This window comes from Diplotaxodon limnothrissa, unplaced genomic scaffold (genome assembly GCF_057381915.1).
Source record: "Diplotaxodon limnothrissa isolate DT_005_m unplaced genomic scaffold, D_limnothrissa_male_GT1.1 unmapped_scaffold_2, whole genome shotgun sequence".
NCBI lineage: Eukaryota > Metazoa > Chordata > Actinopteri > Cichliformes > Cichlidae > Diplotaxodon > Diplotaxodon limnothrissa.
Window position 1 is genome coordinate 219,050 of NW_028188556.1, and position 13,580 is coordinate 232,629.

General features: G+C 43.3%; 1 protein-coding gene across 2 annotated transcripts in view; it reads left to right on the forward strand.

Annotated features, from left to right (window-relative positions):
• The window catches only part of LOC146606939 (tripartite motif-containing protein 16-like), a 40,637-nt gene that overhangs the window by 26,831 nt on the left and 226 nt on the right, over positions 1–13,580 (forward strand). The window lies entirely within an intron of this gene.

Here is a 13,580-nt window from a genome sequence, read left to right on the forward strand (position 1 = left end):
CTTGTTAGGAGAGACGGCATCCATCCCACTTTGGATGGAGCAGCTCTCATTTCTAGAAATATGAACAAATTTATTAAACCCCCCAAAATATGACAATCCACAGTTGGGACCAGGAAGCAGAGTTGCAGTCTTACACGCCTCTCTGCAGCTTCTCTCCTCCTGCTACCCCCTCCAAAAACCCATTTCCATTGAGACTGTGTCAGCTCCCAAAAAGACAAAAAATAAACTAAAAACCAGCAACAAACTTAAATATAAAAAATCACAAAGAAAGAACAGTACCTGGTTGCAGCCAGATGATTATGTTAGTTTAAATGAATCAACACTCCCGAGTCATTCTAACTACCAGAAACCTCAAAGCACAGGCCGAGGGGGTGGTGTGGCAGCAATTTTTCACACCAGCCTATTAATTAATGAAAGACCAAGACAGACTTTTAATTCATTTGACAGCCTGATGCTTAACCTTGTTCACCCCAGCTGTAAAACTCAGAAACCAGCCTTACTTGTTATCATCTATCGTCCACCTGGGCCTTACACAGAGTTTCTCTCTGATTTCTCAGACTATATATCTGATTTAGTTCTCAGCTCAGATAAAATAATTATTGTGGGTGATTTTCACATCCATGTAGATGCTAAAAATGACAGCCTCAATATGGCATTTAATCTCTTATTAGACACAATTGGCTTCTCTCAAAATGTAAAAGAACCCACCCACCACTTTAATCACACTCTAGATCTTGTTTTAACATATGGCATAAAACCGGAACATTTAACAGTGTTTCCTGAAAACCCTTTCCTGTCTGATCATTTCCTGATAACATTTACATTTACAATAATTGATTACACAGCGGTGGAGAGTAGACTTTATCAAAGTAGATGTCTTTCTGAAAGCGCTGTAACTAAGTTTAAGAATATAATATAATAGAATTAGAATAGAATTCAACTTTATTGTCATTGCACAGGTACAGGGCAACGAAATGCAGTTTGCATCCTTCCACTGTTATCATCTTCAATGCTCATAGAGCAGAGCAGCTATCTGAACACTACCCCATCAGAGATCAATTAACTTGTTAATAATTTTACCTCCTCACTACGTACGACTCTAGATACTGTAGCTCCTGTGAAACTGTGAAGGACGCTAGCATCAACTAGCTAGCTGGTCGTCACGGCAAAGCTACAAGAGCGTCTCTCAGCATGGGCCCGAAAAAAGTTCTGTCAGCCGAGGAAGGTGACGATATTAAGAAGTCGCTGGAGTTTATGACAGAGGAGATTTCTACTGTCAAACTGCAGCAGAAAGCCATCCTGGACCTGGTCGAGGAAGTTAAGGCTCTCCGCATCCAGAACGCCGAGAAGGATCGGTGGCTGGCGTACCTGGAGAACAGAGTGGCGGATTTGGAGCTGTACACCCGGATGAACGATGTTATCATCACGGGGCTTCGCATCAAACCCCGGTCATACGCCCGGGCGGTCGCCACTGACAATGTAGGAGGGCCAGGAGAGGAAGATGTCAACTCCACGGAGCATCAAGTGGTTACCTTTCTACGGTCCAAAGGTGTGGAAGTGGATTATAACAACATTGAGGCTTGCCACCCTCTACCCCGAAAAAATGACAGTGACAAACCAGCCATCATTGTGAGATTTGCAAACACAAAACACAAAACAGCACTGTTAAAACAAGGAAAGAAACTGAAAGGATCCGATGTCTTCATGAACGAACATCTGATAAAAAGAAATGCGGACATTGCCAGGAAAGCACGTTACTTGAAGAAACAGGGAAAAATTCAAAATACATGGACCACCAACTGCAAAGTATTCATTAAACTCAATGGAACAAGCCAAAGTGTTGGTCATCAGAAATATGGAAGAGCTGGACAAATACTGAGGTCAACTTACTCTGGAGGTATGAATACACATGTGACGTGACACACAACACAACACATGGCACAGTCCAAAAGAACTTCATCTGCATCCGGCAACAATATCAACATAACTCATTGGAATTCTCTTTATGATAATCTGGAACTGAGAACATTTCGATACACAGACCATAATGTTCTAGACTTAGAAAAGGATATAGACCCGGAAAATAATTTCTTCTACAACATCAGCAGTAACTGCTGCTACTTCACTGATGAACAGTTTAAGCACACCATCAACACGGAAAATAAATTATCAATAATCCATTTTAATAGTAGAAGTCTGTATGCCAACTTCAACAATATAAAGGAATATCTAAATGAGTTGACAAATCCATTTGGAATTATTGCCATTTCTGAAACATGGATCAATGCGGAGAAAGGAATGGACTTTGGACTGGAGGGATATGAAGTGAATTTTGTAAATAGAAGGAACAAGAGTGGAGGGGGAGTAGCTGTGTATGTGGATAAAAACCTAAACTACAAGGTGGTAGAAAGTATGACAACTGTAATTGTTAATTTACAATTGAAATTTATAAGGAAAAAGAGAAAAATGTAATAATTAGCTGTATATATATATATATAGAACACCTGGCTCTAGTATTCAAGTATTTAATGACTTCATAGAGGAAATATTCTCTAAAACAAATCAAAAAGTTATGTCTATCTGTGGTGATTTTAATATTGACCTGTTGAATCCGAAAAAGCATAAAATGACCGACGAATTCCTAAACACTATGTACAGTTAGAGTTTACATCCTAAAATAACCAGGCCTAGCAGAATTACACCACATTGTGCCAACTTACTTGACAATATTTTCACTAACAATATGGAAAACAACATTGTGAGCAGAATATTAATTAATGACATCAGTGATCACCTACCAGTTTTTGCAGTTTATGACACTAATTATAAGAAAAATCAGCATGAAGAACAACTGAGATACAGACGTGTAAGGACAGAAGAAACTATGAATGCATTTAAGAACGATCTATTAAATCAGGACTGGGACAATGTGTACAAAGAAGCTGATATTGATATTGCATATGGCATATTTTTAAGAATATTCATGGAGTTGTACGATAAAAACTGTCCAACAATAAAATACAACAGAAAGCACAAATATTCAGATAGACCATGGATCACTAAGGGTTTACAAAATGCATGTAAAAAGAAAAATACACTCTATAGGGAATACCTAAAACAAAGAACAAAAGATGCTGAAAATAAATATAAAAAATACAAAAATAAGTTGACCAATATTATACGTGTATGTAGAAAGGAGTATTATAGTAAAATATTGAACAACAATAAACATAATATGAGGGGAATATGGGATGTTTTAAACAGTATCATTAAAAATAATTCTGGACAACAAAGTTATCCACAATACTTTATCGATAATGGCAATATTATGGAAAACACTGCTGATAAGGTCAACAGCTTTAATCATTATTTTGTAAATATTGGACCAAAACTGGCAGAACAAATTCCTGAGTCACTGCCATCAGTAGAATGTAGTGAAAATGTGATTGATAGGAACCCTAACTCAATGTTCCTCACATCAGTGGAGGAAAAAGAAATAATTGACATTGTACACATGTGTAAATATAAAACATCTACTGATTGTAATGATATTGACATGAAAATCGTCAAGAAGGTCATTGAAGGAATTCAGACGGGAAAAGTGCCAAACAAAATGAAAATAGCTAAAGTTGTGCCGCTGTATAAAACTGGGGATAGACGCCACTTCACAAATTACAGGCCTGTTTCTTTACTACCACAATTCTCCAAAATCCTAGAAAACCTGTTTAATAAACGATTAGACAAATTCTTAGATAAATATAAATTACTCTCTGACAGTCAATATGGATTCAGATCAAAAAGATCAACATCTCTGGCATTAATCGAATCAATTGAGGAGATTACGAATGCTATAGATCAGAAACGGTATGCAGCTGGAGTATTTCTGGATCTCAAGAAAGCATTCGACACAATCAATCATGACATATTAATTAATAAACTGGAACGGTACGGGATTAGGGGGGTTGTACTGCAATGGGTGAAAAATTATTTAAGTGACAGGAAACAATTTGTGAAGCTGGGTGTCCATTCCTCATCATGCTTGGACATTGCTTGTGGTGTTCCACAAGGCTCTGTACTGGGTCCAAAATTATTTATTATTTATATAAATGATATTTGTAAGGCATCTGATATATTAAAATTAGTATTATTTGCAAATGATATATATATATATATATATATATATAGATATATATATATATATATATATATATATATATATATATAGATATAGATATAGATATAGATAGATATATAGATATATAGATATATATAGATAGATATATATAGATATATATCTATATCTCTCTATATCTCTCTATCTATCTATATATCTCTATCTATCTCTCTCTCTCTATATCTATATATAGATATATATCTATCTCTCTCTCTCTATATCTATATATAGATATATATCTATCTCTCTCTCTCTCTCTCTCTCTCTATCTATATATATATATATATATTAGAGCTGGATAGCGTAGTGGTTAGACTACACGCCTTTGGAACAGAGGATCGCAAGTTCGATTCCTGCCTGGGGCGTCTGTATCCAGTAAGGGTCCTAAGGCTAGACCCCCTATGCTAAGCAAGCCTACCGCAGACATGAGCGAGACAGATATGAAGGCATGCCGGCTCGGACGTCGCCCGGATCAACAAGGTCAACAGGTGTTGAGGAACCAGGGCACCCTGACGAAAAGTGGGCTACTGGAACAAGAAGGCATCGGTGGGCAAGAGACGAAAACAGGGCATTGTTGGAATGCTACTACGCAAGTAACCCTGGCGGAAGGGGCTACATGAATAGGATGAGGGACCTATGGATTCTTCGATACCCAACATCCACAATGACGGCGAAACAACTAGTAGCTCAGTGTTCCAACATTCGAAAGAAGGGACTGCTCTCACAGATTGACGAGGTACAACACAAATGCTACGGCAAGGAGGAGTCAGGACGCCAGGTCAGGGGGGCGATTTCATCACCCCCACCCGAGATTGGGTACGTAGCCCCAAGTGCGATAGGAGAAGGATCGTTGAGTGCGAGAGGAACTGACCTGAAAAATAGGATCATGGCCAAGCTTGAAACCTGGATCCCCCGTAGCCGGTTACCAAGATTACGTGAAGTACCCTCAGAAGGTCTGCTAGATGATGTTAATGCAGCACTACGGGCAATACCTACAACCACGATTATCGACACTAACAAGCTCATCTACAATACGGCAACAGTGATCAGTGAGATGCTTGGCTACAAGTTGAACAGCGACAAGGGGCACTACCCTCCATGGAGAAGGAGGCTAGAGGGCAAGATCAAAGTAGCACGGAGGGAGGTTAGCCAACTAACGGAGTTGCAGAAAGGTGCGACAAATAAGGTGCCTAAGAAATACAGCAAGCTGTCCATACCTGAGGCCTTGGAAACTGCCAAGCAAAGACTCACAGCCTTGGCCAGCCGCTTGAGGAGGTACACCAGAGAGATAGAAGGCAGGAGAATAAACCAGCTGTTCTCCACAGAACCAGCAAAGGTGTACTCTCAGTGGCAAGGGAACAATAAGAGAACAGCACCACCAAGGCTGGAGACGGAGCAATACTGGAAGAGCATATGGGAGAAGGATGCAACCCATAACGGCAATGCTCAGTGGCTAGAGGATCTGAGGGCAGACCACAGCGACCTCCCTGAACAGGGTCCAGTAACCATCACAGTGGCAGATATCCAAGAAAGGGTCTCCAGTATGAAGAGTTGGACAGCACCAGGGCCCGACATGGTTCACGCCTACTGGCTGAAGAAGCTGACTGCACTCCACGAGCGTCTGGCAGCACAAATGAACCAGCTGCTAGTTAACGAGAGACACCCGGAATGGCTAACTGAAGGCCGGACGGTCCTGATCCCCAAGGACCCCAAGAAGGGACCGGTCCCCTCCAACTACCGACCAATAACCTGCCTCAGTACTACATGGAAGCTCCTGTCAGGCATCATATCGGCTAAGATGAACAGGCACATGGGTCAATACATGAGCGGGACACAGAAAGGAATTGGCAAGAATACCAGAGGCGCAAAACACCAGCTACTGGTAGACAGAACAATCAGCCGAGACTGCAAGACCAGACTGACCAACCTGTGCACTGCCTGGATTGATTACAAGAAGGCCTATGACTCAATGCCCCACAGCTGGATACTGGAATGCCTAGAATTGTACAAGATCAATGGGACCCTAAGAGCCTTCATCAGGAACTCAATGGGGATGTGGCGTACAACACTAGAGGCCAACTCCAAGCCCATAGCACAAGTCACCATCAAGTGCGGGATCTACCAAGGAGATGCTCTGTCCCCACTGCTGTTCTGCATAGGCCTGAACCCCCTCAGTGAGATCATTAACAAGACTGGCTACGGATACCGACTACGGAACGGAGCAGTTGTCAGCCACCTCCTGTACATGGATGACATCAAGCTGTATGCCAAGAGTGAACGAGACATCGATTCACTGATCCACACTACCAGGCTATACAGCAATGACATTGGAATGTCGTTCGGACTGGAGAAGTGTAGTCGGATGGTAACAAAGAGAGGGAAGGTAGTCAGAACTGAGGGGATTGAACTACCAGAAGGCAACATTGCAGACATAGAGGACAGTTACAAGTACTTGGGGATCCCACAGGCGAATGGGAACCATGAAGAGGCCGCTAGAAAAGCTGCAACCACCAAGTACCTGCAGAGGGTCAGGCAAGTCCTGAGGAGTCAGCTGAATGGTAAGAACAAGATCCGGGCCATCAACACGTACGCCCTGCCCGTGATCAGGTACCCTGCTGGGGTAATAGGCTGGCCAAAGGAGAAGATAGAAGCCACTGACATAAAGACAAGAAAGCTCCTTACCATGCATGGAGGGTTTCACCCCAAATCCAGCACCCTGAGGCTGTACGCTAAGCGGAAGGAAGGGGGCCGGGGACTGGTGAGTGTCAGCACCACAGTCCAGGATGAGACAAGGAACATCCAAGAATACATTGGGAAGATGGCCCCAACTGACCGAGTGCTCAGTGAATACCTCAGGCAGCAGAAACCCAAGAAAGAGGAGGGAGACGAGGAACCATCATGGAAGGACAGGCCCCTGCACGGTATGTACCACCGGCAGATAGAGGAGGTGGCTGATATCCAGAAATCCTACCAGTGGCTGGACAAAGCTGGACTGAAAGACAGCACAGAAGCACTAATCATGGCAGCACAAGAACAAGCTCTGAGCACAAGATCCATAGAGGCTGGGGTCTATCACACCAGGCAAGACCCCAGGTGCAGGCTGTGTAAAGATGCCCCAGAGACAATCCAGCACATAACAGCAGGGTGCAAGATGCTAGCAGGCAAGGCATACATGGAACGCCATAACCAAGTGGCCGGCATAGTGTACAGGAACATCTGTGCCGAGTATAACCTGGAAGTCCCGAGGTCAAAATGGGAGATGCCCCCAAGGGTGGTGGAGAATGACCGAGCTAAGATCCTGTGGGACTTCCAGATACAGACGGACAAAATGGTGGTGGCTAACCAACCGGACATAGTGGTGGTAGACAAACAGAAGAAGACGGCCGTAGTGATCGATGTAGCGGTTCCGAATGACAGCAATATCAGGAAGAAGGAACACGAGAAGCTGGAGAAATACCAAGGGCTCAGAGAAGAGCTCGAGAGGATGTGGAGGGTGAAGGTAACGGTGGTCCCCGTGGTAATCGGAGCACTAGGTGCGGTGACTCCCAAGCTAGGCGAGTGGCTCCAGCAGATCCCGGGAACAACATCGGAGATCTCTGTCCAGAAGAGCGCAGTCCTGGGAACAGCTAAGATACTGCGCAGGACCCTCAAGCTCCCAGGCCTCTGGTAGAGGACCCGAGCTTGAAGGATAAACCGCCCGCAGGGGCGTGCTGGGTGTTATATATATATATATATATATATATATATATATATATATATATATATATATATATATATATATATATACACACACACACATACACACACATACACTTATATAATATTAGTACTTATATATTAGTACGGATTGTAGGTTGTGTATCCTTGAGGTGTTAATGGGGTTATTGAAAATGTGTGTGTATATACGTATGTATGGACAGATAGAAACATATATGTGTATATATTAAAAAAAAAAGATTACACATAACATATAATGTAATTGCAAGGAGGTATTTCTGTAGTCTATTGATACTAGATAGTGGAAAAGGGGTTGGATTAAATAAGCTTATGCTTCTTCCTGCTCCTTTTTGAGCATGAACGTTATTTGGAGTTGTGGTTGCTCGTTTTCCTTTTGTTTTGCTTTGATTCATTTGTCTCTTTTAATTCTATTTTTTGTACTTTTTCAACATGTTCAAAATAAAGATTCAATCAATCAATCAAAACTAAGGCCTCAAATCAGTACCTGACTCCATGGTATAATTCTCAAACACGTAGCCTAAAGCAGATAACTCGTAAATTTAGAAGATCATCATTTAGCCTGGAGAAATAGTTTGCTACTTTAAAAGAAAGCCCTCCGGAAAGCCAGAACATCTTACTATTTGTCACTGATTGAAGAAAATAAGAACAACCCCAGGTTTCTCTTCAGCACTGTAGCCAGGCTGACAAAAAGTCAGAGCTCTTTTGAGCCAACCATCCCTTTAACGTTAACTAGTAATGATTTCATGAGCTTCTTCACAAATAAAATTTTAATCATTAGAGAAAAAAATTACCAATAATCATCTCACAGATGTAATATTATCTACAGCTACTTTTAGTACCATTGATGTTAAGTTCGACTCCTTTTCTCCAATTGATCTTTCTGAGTTAACTTCAATAATTACTTCAGAATCAGAAAGGGTTTTATTGCCAAATGTTGAGCAGGTTTACAACATTAGGAAATTGCTGCCGTGCTTCAGTGCAAACATACTGTCATAGAAAAATAAAAATAAGAATAAGAATTAAAAGTGCTAAGTAGATAGATATATACATGATATATACATGAGTGCAGGTGGTGATCAGTGCCAAACATGGAATGATGCAGTGAACACAGCGTATGGTCATGTGCCAGGGGTGGGAACAGTCATACGGTTATTGTTCATGTGTCCGACAGCAGAGGGGAAGAAACTGTTCTTATGGCGAGAGGTTCTGGTGCGAATGGACCGGAGCCTCCTGCCTGAGGGGAGCAGGTCAAACAGACTGTGAGAAGGGTCAGCTGAGATCCGAGCTGCACGCCCCAGTGTCCTGGAGGTGTACAGGTCCTGCAGAGCTGGGAGTCTGCAGCCAATCACCTTCTCAGCAGAGCGCACAACACGCTGCAGTCTCTGTTTGTCCCTGATAGTGGCTCCAGCGTACCACACGGTGATGGAGGAGGTGAGGATGGACTCGATGATTGCAGTGTAGAATTGCATCATCGTCCGTGTTGGCAGGTTGAATTTCTTCAGCTGCCTCAGGAAGTACATCCTCTGCTGGGCTTTCTTAATGACGGAGGTGATGGTGGGCTCCCACTTCAGGTCCTGGGTGATGGTGGTACCCAGGAAGCGGAATGAGTCCACAGAGGTGATGGGGGTGTCAGACAGGATGATGGGGGGGAAGTGGGGCTGTGTGCTTCCTGAAGTCCACAATAATCTCCACTGTCTTCTGGGCATTCAGCACCAGGTTGTTGTGGCTGCACCAGGACACCAGACGTTCAACCTCCCTCCTGTAGGCAGACTCATCCCCGTCCGAGATGAGTCCAATAACGGTGGTGTCATCTGCAAACTTGATTAGCTTGACAGACTGGTGGGTGGAGGTGCAGCAGTTGGTGTACAGGGAGAAGAGCAGAGGAGAAAGAACACAGCCCTGAGGGGAGCCGGTGCTGATGGTCCGGGAGTCCGAGACATTCTTTCCCAGCCTCACGTGCTGCTTCCTGTCCGTCAGGAAGTTAGTGATCCACCGGCAGATGGGATCAGGCACATTCATCTGGGAAAGCTTACCTCGGAGATGGTCTGGAAGGATGGTGTTGAAGGCAGAGCTGAAGTCCACAAACAGGATCCTGGAGTAGGTTCCTGGGGAGTCCAGATGCTGCAGGATGAAGTGTAGGGCCATGTTGATGGCGTCATCTACAGACCTGTTGGCTCTGTATGCAAACTGCAGGGGATCCAGGAGGGGGGCCGTGAGGGTCTTGAGATAGGAGAGAACCAGGCGCTCAAATGACTTCATGACCACAGATGTCAGAGCCACGGGTCTGTAGTCATTTAGTCCAGTTTCTTGGGGACAGGGATTATGGTAGAGGACTTGAAGCAGGCAGGCACATGACATGTCTGCAGTGAGGAGTTGAAAATGCCAGAAAACACTGGGACCAGCTCGTTTGCACAGTGTCTGAGGGTGGCAGGAGACACACCGTCTGGGCCGGGAGCTTTTCGAGCATTCAGACTCTTAAACTGCTTCCTCACACCTTCTTCATGAATATGAAGAGTTGTGGTGGGAGGAGGTGGTGTGAAATCCTCTTTTGTGTGGGGTGAGGAGGGGGGTGTTGTAGGTGAACAGTTTGAAGGTGGTGATGGCTCTATGGAGGGGGGAGAGGTGGGGGAATGAGTGTCCAAAGTGTCTCTATTGTTGGGGCCGTTGGAGGTGTGAAGGCTGCCTGATGGCTCGTCAAAACGGCAGTAAAAGTCGTTGAGGGTGTTGGCCAAGAGCAAGTCATCAGTGGAGTGGGGGGTTTTAGGCTTGTAGTTGAGATATTTCTTGGCCCAGTCTTGACGTTTCAGCTTGTGTGTCTTGTTCAGTGGTGGTCGTCTTTCAGCCTTTCTTACCTTGGCCATGTCTCTGAGTATTGCACACCTTGTGCTTTTGGGCACTCCAGTGATGTTGCAGCTCTGAAATATGGCCAAACTGGTGGCAAGTGGCATCTTGGCAGCTGCACGCTTGACTTTTCTCAGTTCATGGGCAGTTATTTTGCGCCTTGGTTTTTCCACATGCTTCTTGCGACCCTGTTGACTATTTTGAATGAAACGCTTGATTGTTCGATGATCACGCTTCAGAAGCTTTGCAATTTTGAGACTGCTGCATCCCTCTGCAAGATATCTCACTATTTTTGACTTTTCTGAGCCTGTCAAGTCCTCCTTTTGACCCATTTTGCCAAAGGAAAGGACGTTGCTTAATAATTATGCACACCTGATATAGGGTGTTGATGTCATTAGACCACACCCCTCCTCATTACAGAGATGCACATCACCTAATATGCTTAATTGGCAGTAGGCTTTCGAGCCTATACAGCTTGGAGTAAGACAACATGCATGAAGAGGATGATGTGGACAAAATACTCATGGACAAGTGGTAAAGGGATTAATAACAATTTAAAACTTATCATTTACAGTTTGATGATTTAAAGTCTCACACACAACACATCGAAAGGTGAGGGGGCCGGCTGCTTCCAAATAGAGCACATTTCATTCATAATGCTGTAAATCCAAGCCCATTATGTACTCTTGATTTGAATACTGGGTTGTGCGAAATCCCAGAAATACACCTTGTGGTGATCCTCGAGTTGGGGGATGGGTGGTCATACTGGAGTGCAAAATTAAAACCAAGATGGACAAGAAAAGTTCAAAGCCATCAGGTGCTCAGTTTAGAAAAAAAAGACAAAAGAAGAGGAGGATAGACGAGCAAAAGATACAGGTAAGAAGATGTGTCATTGGATAATGGCAGGTAATCCTGAAACAATCAGAATACTTTATTAATCCCTAAAGAAATTATGTGGGTTACAGTTGCTCCAAGAAGAATTGGTAAAAATAGTTACAGTAACAGACTAAACTCCAAACAATACAATATGTTACAGATTTTAATATTAATTAGTCATTGTCAGTTGTTGATTTGTCCTGTTCTCATTGTATGACTAATTATGATATCTGTTTGGTAGCCGTTTGCATACTATGCATACTCTCTCTCTTCGTGTGTGTGTGTGTGTGTGTGTGTGTGTGTTTCTGTAGTGAAATTCAGTATCGTTCCGACAACAGTTTTTTGTCAATGTACAATCGTTAATTTTTATGTACGTATGTATGTGTGGGGGGGCAGAGGGAGTGTTTGCCCAGGGCGCCAGAAAAGCTAGGACCGCCACTGCTGACAGGGTGTCGTAAAAGGGGCTACGCATCGATAGTAGAAACATTGATCGGCAACCCGCTGATTGGTCGGCGAAAATGTCGAAGGAGCGCGCTCGGTATTTTCCGGCAGCAGAGCAAGAACTCATGAGTGAGGGATTTCAGGAGTTTCAGAGTTTAATTAAAACGCAAGGGAACACTGCAAAGGCTGCAAAAGCAAGGAGAGAGGGCTGGCAGAAAGTTGCTGACAAATCAAACTCGTAAGTAATTTAATAATAACAATTATAATGGATTGGGTTTATATAGCGCTTTTCAAGGCACCCAAAGCGCATGACAATACCACTGTTCATTCACTCTCACTTTCACACACTGGTGGAAGCAGCTACGGTTGTAGCCACAGCTGCCCTGGGACAGACTGACAGAAGCCAGGCTGTTATATTGCGCCATCGGCCCCTCTGGCCAACACCAGTAGGCGGTAGGGTAGATCTATCATATGACACTATATTGTCCAATATTATATGGCATTATATTATATTATAATATGTTGTATTATATCCCCTTTCACATTAGAGCGACGACAGGACCCACTAGAACATGGGAACAAGTAAAAGTGAAATATAAGCATATTCTACAGAATGGTAATATTTATCACTTATATTGCTTTTCGTCTCTTGGAAAGAGACCCTGAAATAAACTGTTTGTTTGTTCATAACAGCAACCAAGAAAAGGGCAGAGCAGAAGAAGACAGGTGGTGGTCCTGCACCCCCTCGTCAACAAGTTGGTTAAGTAAATAATACCCTCACGGGAATATTGATATCTCTCAATGAGCAAACTGTCGCGCTGAGCTAAAGGATCCTGTCTGTCCCGCAATATACGCTGAGTTCTGAAAACTCTCCTTATCAATCTTGCACCTTCCTCAATGGGCTGCTCGCGTAAACGGACAGGACATGGCTGCGACAGGCTTCCCAAATCCACCTTCGCTTTTATAGCCGTGGTCTCTCATCTTGATTACACGAAGTAATTTGCAATTACTACTCTGAAATATGAATTACATCTGTAATAATCACATACATGTAATAGAATGTTAATAGTACATTTCCCTTTTTTAGGAAATGACCTGTATGTATCTGTGTGAGATCAATAAAAGGATCAAGTGCTGCATTATCTTTAGTTACATTGATGTTATTTATTTATGGTGAAACAGTGGTGGAATATCGCTGTTGCATTCGTATAAATGAAGCGGACATACCTGCGTGGCCGCGATCTAATCCTGTTTACATAAAGTAAACCTGCTCCCGAGCAGGTTTACGTTTACGGCTCTGTTGCTATGACAGCAAGTCCCGGATGAGCTTCGGGGAACCGAACGATCCAAGATCACGCGAAATCGTCAACAATCAAATCCAGCTAACTTACTTAGCGAGGTATGAAGAACGGGCCCCAGGGTTTGACTCTTTTTTTGGAAACAGTGATAAATCTTGGGTATCACACTGTTACACAAACAGCTACAAATATTTGCACAACAAAGTCCTCAC